Source organism: Euprymna scolopes, chromosome 15 (genome assembly GCF_053919585.1).
Source record: "Euprymna scolopes isolate OS-2025 chromosome 15, ASM5391958v1, whole genome shotgun sequence".
Classification (NCBI taxonomy): domain Eukaryota; kingdom Metazoa; phylum Mollusca; class Cephalopoda; order Sepiida; family Sepiolidae; genus Euprymna; species Euprymna scolopes.
In genome coordinates this window covers 71,139,799-71,147,729 of record NC_136496.1, presented here as the reverse complement: position 1 = coordinate 71,147,729, position 7,931 = coordinate 71,139,799, and the positions used below count along the sequence as shown (strand labels likewise).

Genomic DNA, 7,931 nt, shown 5'->3' with positions numbered 1-7,931 from the left:
TAAAGATCACAGAGAGCTGTTCAATTATACCTATTTTTATTTTTTCAATTTTTCTTATCCTTTTTTGTGTGAGAATCAGAAGTGTTAATATATGTTCCATGTGTATCACAAATGTTTTCGCTCTGTTCTAGAAGCATCTTCAGGTGAGAGTCAAATGGTGTGCTGAGAAGGATTACAAAGATGAGAAGTTACATCGACGAAAGTGTTGTGAAAACAACACTTTGTTTCTCCAACCTCAATGAACAACTTAAAGCAGCTGAGATTCCAGTTTTTCTCCAGAACATGAAAAAAATGCAACATTTTTTATTTTTTTGAGCACCGCTTCTCCCACTTCCACCCTTGTAACCACAAACATGTTAATGAAATTCACATGTTGTTTATATTGTTGACGTGTGTTAAAATTTAAGATACAGATCGTTTAGGGTTTCTTGAAAATAATTCATTTCTTTTCATGCAAATAGCAAGAAGATATACAGTTGAACCCTTGGATACGGCATTAAAAATTAGTAGCAAAATATAGTATGGTATATAATCAAATAACACGTAAGGCAGGGCAAATACCATAACCAATTCCCAGAAAAACATCATATCCCATCGTAACCTGAAAAAAAAAATATCCTAGGGCCACTGTATTCTGGAGTTCTACTGTACTTGATTATGAAACCTTTTGTAAAATCGCATAGTGAATTTTTTTTTTTTTTTCTATGTATTTCAGCAAATATCTTGTAAAGTTTTTATAATGTGGTGTGTTCTCAGCAACAACAGCTTCTTCTTTTTCACCCACTTTTTCACTTCTCATATCTAAACAGCAAATTAATGGAGACCATTAGATCAATGAGTCAAACGAGATGAAACACAGGAAGCAGACAATAGATCAGACAATTCTGAAGAAGACATATCATAATAGAATTTATAGAAAAGACTGATAGAATGTTGTTCCTGGCACTAGTATACATTTCTCTCAAAGATGAGAATCCAGTATCTGGGCAGACTCGTCGGAAAAGTGCAGATCTCATGTCACATCATTGAGTTCAGATTTGGTCAAAGGCAGTGGTCAGTTGTCCTTGTGTAATGTTGCCATTACATCGCAAATGAACAAACAAACAAAGCAAATAAATAAATAAAAATCTGGGTCAGCATTTTTTTCTTTTTCAACAAAAGCATTTATTCCCGTTTCTTTCGGCACCGCTTAAAAAAATTTCCTGCTGCCACATGTTCATTTCATCTGGCTGTGCTTCTATTTCTTCCAACCCTATGCCAGCCACTGCCAGCCATTTCTTGCCTTCACATTTAAACGTCCGTTTTCTTCAACGTCGACTTTCTTTCTCTCTCCTCACGCCGGCATTAGCCAGCCATTTCTCACCTGTGACTCCACACGTCCATTTTCTTCCTCGTCCACTTTGTTTCTCTGACCTCACGCTAGCCGTATGCCAGCCTTATGCCATTCCTTCACTTTGCATGTTCATTCTCCTCAATGCCAACTTTGTTTCTTTTTTTTTCCGAGCACGTGTTGCATTTTTTTACTCCTTTTTTTTCATTTCTGTTCTTGTGTACATTTCCTACTTTGCATATGTGCATTTTTCTGCTGCTGCTGCTAATCTCTTCGCATCCTGGCCATTCTTAGCTGCTGCTGATACTTTTCACATGATCACACGCACTATGTTACACTTTTCTAACCTGTATTCATCGCACTTGGATGTAATCAAAACTAGATTCCATAGTGATATTTGACTTAGGAATAGGAAGATCGGAGCTTTGTGGGACTGGTTTTATGGCTCTATGGCAGAAGGAATATAAGAGTATGAACATAGTGCTTGTTCTTGCGATTGATGACTTTTGATTTGACATACAAAAATAGCATTATGTAATGCGATCTTTCCCTTCTCTCTCCACACTATTGTAATACCAAATGCCATACTCTTCTTTTTCTTGCTCTTCCAATCTCCCAAGTTCTCCACATACGTTTTGCAGTAGATACCGGTAGCAAATAGCTTATCCTGGTCCCCTAGTTTGGTGCCCAAGTAAGTGTGATATAATTGCCTTCTTCACAAAATCTGTGGTTTTGTTGTTGAGTTTGGAAGCACACATCTGTTAATGTAACAAAACCTATTAAGATGGTTTGTACGCTTCTGGTCCATTTTTCTAGACCTGAAAAGAGAAACGTGATTATTAAAAGTTATTATGATTGTTTTACAAAAGAAAATTCATGAAGACTTGGATTGCGATATTTCAAAAAACAATTGATGGAAAAGAAATAGACTATATCTTAGAAACCAGAGCTGACCTAAAAAAACAAAAACAAAAAAACTATTTTTAAATTAAGCATACAAAAAGGATTAGTTGGAAAACCGTTAACCTTTTCACAAATTTTTTTAAAAATCAAAACTACAATACTATAACGATTTTTTATAAATGCTATTAAAAGAAAAACAAAAACAATTTAATTACAAATCCACATAATGCATTTTATTTTCTTTATCAAAAACTCAGCTGGACGCTGTCGCCCATGTTGGTACTAATTCTGATGGATGTGTTCAACCATCGCTTTACTCAGGGATCTATCCCTGGATAGGTAACCAAGGGAGTGATCACATTGTTGAAGAAAGGACATTGGCATGGTGGGGAGGATCTAGACAGCTATAGGCCTATAAGTCTGCTAAACACAGAATTAAAGATTTTGACAAGAGTTTTTGCCAAAATAGGTAATTGGACGATGCATCAAGTTAAGGAAAAAATTTCAGCATTTAAAAAGGGTCTCTAAATCTGTTGGAGAAACCTTGACATTTTCCAAAAATAATTCGAATGCAGACCAGTATAATTAATTAAAATCAAAAATACAATAGCATAAAGTACTAAAACGATTTGTCTATAAACGTTATTAAAAACAAAAACAAAAAATAATTTCTTTTTTTATATGGAAATCGCTACAGACAAGACGTGCAGTCATTTGATGTAAGGAGCTTACAAGAATGAAAGATGATTATCGCAAAGACAGAAGATGCCTATTGGCCCTAGTCTTCAAAAGACCAAGGCTATAGGTAGGAGGAAAACAGTCAGCAGGAACAGAATTCTACAAGCCTGCAGTTTTGGGAAAGAAGCTACTGGAATAAGAAGCTGTATTACAATGAGGTAATAAAACAAATCAATGGAGATCACTAGACTAATGAGTCAAATGAGCTGGAACAAAAGAAGCAGAGAATAGATCAGACAATTCTAAAGAACACATGCCATAACAGTGTTTATATAAGACTGAGACTATTAACGTCACGGCCGTGAGAGAGAGAGAGAGAGAGGTTGCAGAGTAGAAAAAAGGGCATGACCAATCAAATTCTAAATACGTTTCTGCACCTTATCAAGAATCCTCAAATGGGACAGAGATTCACCAACCCAAATTTCAAAAGTATTTTCGTACAAAAAGTTTGATATATCGTCAAAAAATTAGACTTCAGGAGTTCATTTGAAAAAAAGAGAGGAAGTGTCAGAAAGCATTAGTATGGGGGGAGGGGGGGGGAGAAAGAAAGACATTAAATCAAAACAACATTAGTAGTAATAATGGATAATGGAATGTTGCTAAAAGTAACCAAGTCATTTTTTAAAATGTCACGATGTAGGAGAAAGTTATTAAGCGCTAAAAGATCCTTACATTTCCACTAAGATGCAATAAATACAAACGTTATAAATCATAAAGAAAATGCATGAAGTGGTTTTTTTTTCAATCGATGCAATTATTGGTGCTAGTCTGAACTTACCCCAAAACAACAAAATTTATCTTTTACTTTCACAGCCGAAATAGCTCCCTGATTATCTGATTAAAATATTTAATGTCAAAGGTAATTTTTGCACTACAATAGGTTCATTGAATAATATAATTATTTCACAAATCCATTGACAACAACAAACAAAAACAAATGTCATGATCTAATGAATCAGAAATGGGAAAGCAGAAAAAAAAAACAAAAAAAAAAAAACAAATGAAAAGTTTGTTCTGAATGCAGTTGCTGAAATAATGATCTCTCGGTTCATGGCTCAGTTCATGGTGTCTGACATGTTAAGACAAGACAAGATCAAGTTTTGTTATTAGCTTCACTTCTCTGATAAAATGTCTATTTTTGGTGTCACCAAGCTTTTCATTTGTGCCACAGAAGGTCAAATTTCCCTCAGCTAAAAACTGGATTACATTCACCAAGTGAAATAAAACCGCCCTCCAGTATGTCTGCTCTTCCTGAATCAGTTTAACTGATTGTAAATCAAACAGGGTTGCCCAACGGTTAATTAATACATTCTTTATGATGAGTTGAACGTTCATGTGACCTCAGAGTTTTCTACAGACAGCTTCACTGGTTAACAAATCCTACGAACGAAGACAGACTTCCACGGTTTTTGTTTTCACTTCTGATCAAATGATAGACAAAACAGGAAACCAATCAGCAGGCTTTGAGTAGACAAGTCAAAAACGGTAAACAGTTTTGTTATTTTTTTAATGTTTTTTTTTTTTTTACAAAGGAGTCACCATTTATCAAGGCCCAGAATTCACTCGAGGATAAGGGTTAATGAGTGTACAGAAGTCAATGGGAAAATATCATAATAATCGTTAGTAGTGGGAATTGGGTAAATTGGATTACTTAAGGAGAACGGCTTATCAAGAACTTTTTGCATTGGACTTGAAGACAACCATATTGTAGTCAGTTGAAAAGTAGGAAAACGAAACAGAGTTCCACAGGCATGCAGTTATAAGAAAGAAGTTTTGTTCATGGAATCTACGTTTAGGTTTAGGCACAGATAAAGGGCGAGGGAAATTATTTATAGTGGTTTCAGATAGACGAGTGTTTTTCGTGAAAGTCAGCCAGGTGAATTTCAAAAATGCAATCTGGACATAAGGACACTTTAAAAGAATGATATGCAATAAAACTCTGTTTTAAACTTGGAAAAAAATGATACAGAAATGTATGGAATGCTTCAGACTGCTTTTGGACTATCTTGCATGAATCGAGCATCAGTTTTTGAGAGGCATAAGAGATTCAAGGAAGGCAGGGAGTCTGTGAGGGATGATGAGATGTGTGGGAGAAGTAAGGAAGTCAGAACACCAGACTTGATTGCCCCTCCTCCCCCCAAAAAAATTTCATGGATAAGGACCGTCGTGTGTCTATAGAGACAATGACAATAAGTGTAGTTTCAACTGTACACACAATTATTCACGAGGAACTAAAGATGGCGAAGATTAGCGTGAAGTTTATCCCATGAGTGCTCAGAGAAGATCAGAAAGAAAGACGTTGTCATGACCAAGATGGGCATCAAGACAGTTCCTCACCCTCAATATAATCCAGACCTTGCTCACTATGACTTCTGGTTATACCCTAAACTCAAGAAAAACCTTAGAGGCTGTTGTTATGAGGCAATTGAAGAGATGAAAGAGGCTATGACGAGTCTGGAAACTTATTGAAGGCACCTCATATATGTAATTCCAATCTCTAGGTGGAAAAGAACAGTGTGTAGCAAAAAAGTGTATATAGGAAGGAGAAGTAAAGTTGCAAATAGTTCCAAACAACAATGTAGGTTGTACGTATGTATGTGTGACTAAAGATTTTCATTGAAAATTCAAATAAACAGTTCAGTAAAAAAAAACATTCGTTATTGGCAAAAAGCACATCTAATTCCAGTATCTAGTCTTCCATTTGTTTCTTAAAACATTTTCACATTTCTTTAAAACAGAGTTAAGAAAAGAAAATCCACTTACAATTATGTTGAAACCAAATTTATTTCGTTTTTCAGTTTTTAGTCTGAAAGAAAGTTGCCTCAACTAAAAATATAGAATGTAACTGTTTCAATAATAATCAAAACTTATCTTTTAAAGTAGTTTGATTTTATGACATTTTTGTATCTTTTGAACATTCTTTTCACTACCAGTTCAGAAACATATAAACTGAAAAAGAAAGAACTGACATCAATGTCTTAATGTGAAAAACTGAAATCAAGTAGAGATTCACAAAAACTAAGAAGAAGGGTTAACTTGTGATATACTTAATGACCAGTCTAAATTGATCAACTTCAGACGAAGCTGTATGTGTGTGTTTAAAGTTTTACTGACAAAAACGTTATTTCAATCATTTAATCAAAATCGTGACATATACAGGTAAGTAGGTAGGTAGGTACTACAGTATTAATATATAGATCTCTACCTTGCCCGATCAGTGCAAACTTTTCTCTTTCCTGCAACCTCTTTCCCACAGAAGAGACGTTGTGAGTCTGTCTCTGCTGTATTGTTATTTTCATGGCAAGTGCTCGTTTGAGTTCGAATCTATGATCTCCCCATGCCAAACTTTCATGAAAAACACCTGTCTAGGTGAAACCACTATCAATAATCTCCCTCACTCTTTATCTGTGCCTGAACCTAAGCATAGATTCCATGAACAAAGCTTCTTTCTTAGAATAGCCCGCCTGTAGAACTTTCTTCTGTTTCACTGCTTTCCAGCTGACTACAATATGGTCGTCTTCAAGTCTAATGTAAACAAGTTCTTGATGAGTCGTCCCCTAATCCAATTTACCAAATTTCCACTACTAACGATTACGACAATATTGTCCATACACTCATTAACCCTTATCCTCGAGTGGCCATGGGGCCTTGATGTGATGACTTCTTTGTAAGAAAAAAAAAAGTTTCTCTACATGCCTTTCCAAAATCTCAAGTAGTCTGTTTATAAATTAAGTAGTCGCTAAATTTTCTTAAACGTTCTATGGCATCCTAAATGTTTGAATATACATGCTATATTGTTGTATGTTAAAACATATATATATATATATATATATATATATATATATATATATATATATATATATATATGGTTTGAGGTAGTTGCCTGTTTAGCCGCACTTATGAGCTGTGAAACAGCGAAACAGTACTGTATGTGGATGACTACAATGCTCCCTATCTTGGGTTGAGCATATTGGGAAGTAACATGCAAACTGCCATTAGCGTATTAAGCGTTGCTCTTTGTGTAAACAAATCGAGCTTAGGTAGTTGGACGATGTCAAAACATCGTTAATTCTCTACCCGCACAGCAGCAGTCGCATAGTGTAATAATTAGGAGCTTTGACTGTCGTTTGTGCGGTCAGGTTTCGATCCTGGCTTGAGGTAGTTGCCTGTCTAGCTGCACTGATGAGCTGTGAAATAGTGAAACAGTACTGTATGTGGATGACTATATATATATATATATATATATATATATATATACAGAGTGTAACAATAAAATTGTCGCCCTAGAAAAGATGACATGATTCCATTTATGTTTAATGAAAACTGTTTTTCTTTTTTTGTTGCAGACCATCTACTAGTTTGCCAGTTGTGTACAAATCCCAAGAGCGATAGGAGCCTTCTATCATGTCCGAAAGTGGCACAATGTTCAACGAGCAAAATCAGAGATGCACAGCTGTAAGACTCATGCTCTCTACCGATCCAAGTTATGACAACAGGACCATTGCCAGCATCCTCAAAATGCATTGCTTGATTACCATGAATAACACGGACGTGCCCAGGGTGATGAAAACAAATTTTCTGACCATGGTTATGGTCTTTGGTATGGTTTCAAGTGAAGGCCACGTGATGCTACCTCACATCTTCGAAGTCGGCTTAAAAGTCAACACCAAAGTGTACCTGGATGTGCTGAAGAGTGTGGTGATCCCCTGGTACAATCAGGTGGCCGTTGGCAGACTCTGGGTGTGGCAGTAGGGCTCGGTGCCAGCCCACAATTTCAAAGAAATCCAGGCTTGGCTTCAGGAGTGCTATGACTTTCTCACTGCCCCCTTCCTCTCCCGACCTAAACCCACTGGACTACATCGTTTGGTCATACATTAAGAACATCACCAACATGACCTCCCACAGCACCAAAGCCAGCCTGATCGCTGCCATCTGCCGAGTATTCGCCAAGCTCCTGCCG

General features: G+C 36.2%; 1 long non-coding RNA gene across 1 annotated transcript in view; it reads right to left on the bottom strand.

Annotated features, from left to right (window-relative positions):
• Positions 1-1,139: 1,139 nt before the first annotated feature.
• LOC145293884 (uncharacterized) overlaps positions 1,140-7,931 on the bottom strand; it is a 10,049-nt gene continuing 3,257 nt past the window's right edge. The window contains exon 2 of the long non-coding RNA XR_013869781.1: positions 1,140-2,148. This is a non-coding gene — a long non-coding RNA (uncharacterized LOC145293884). The remainder of the gene's footprint in view (positions 2,149-7,931) is intronic.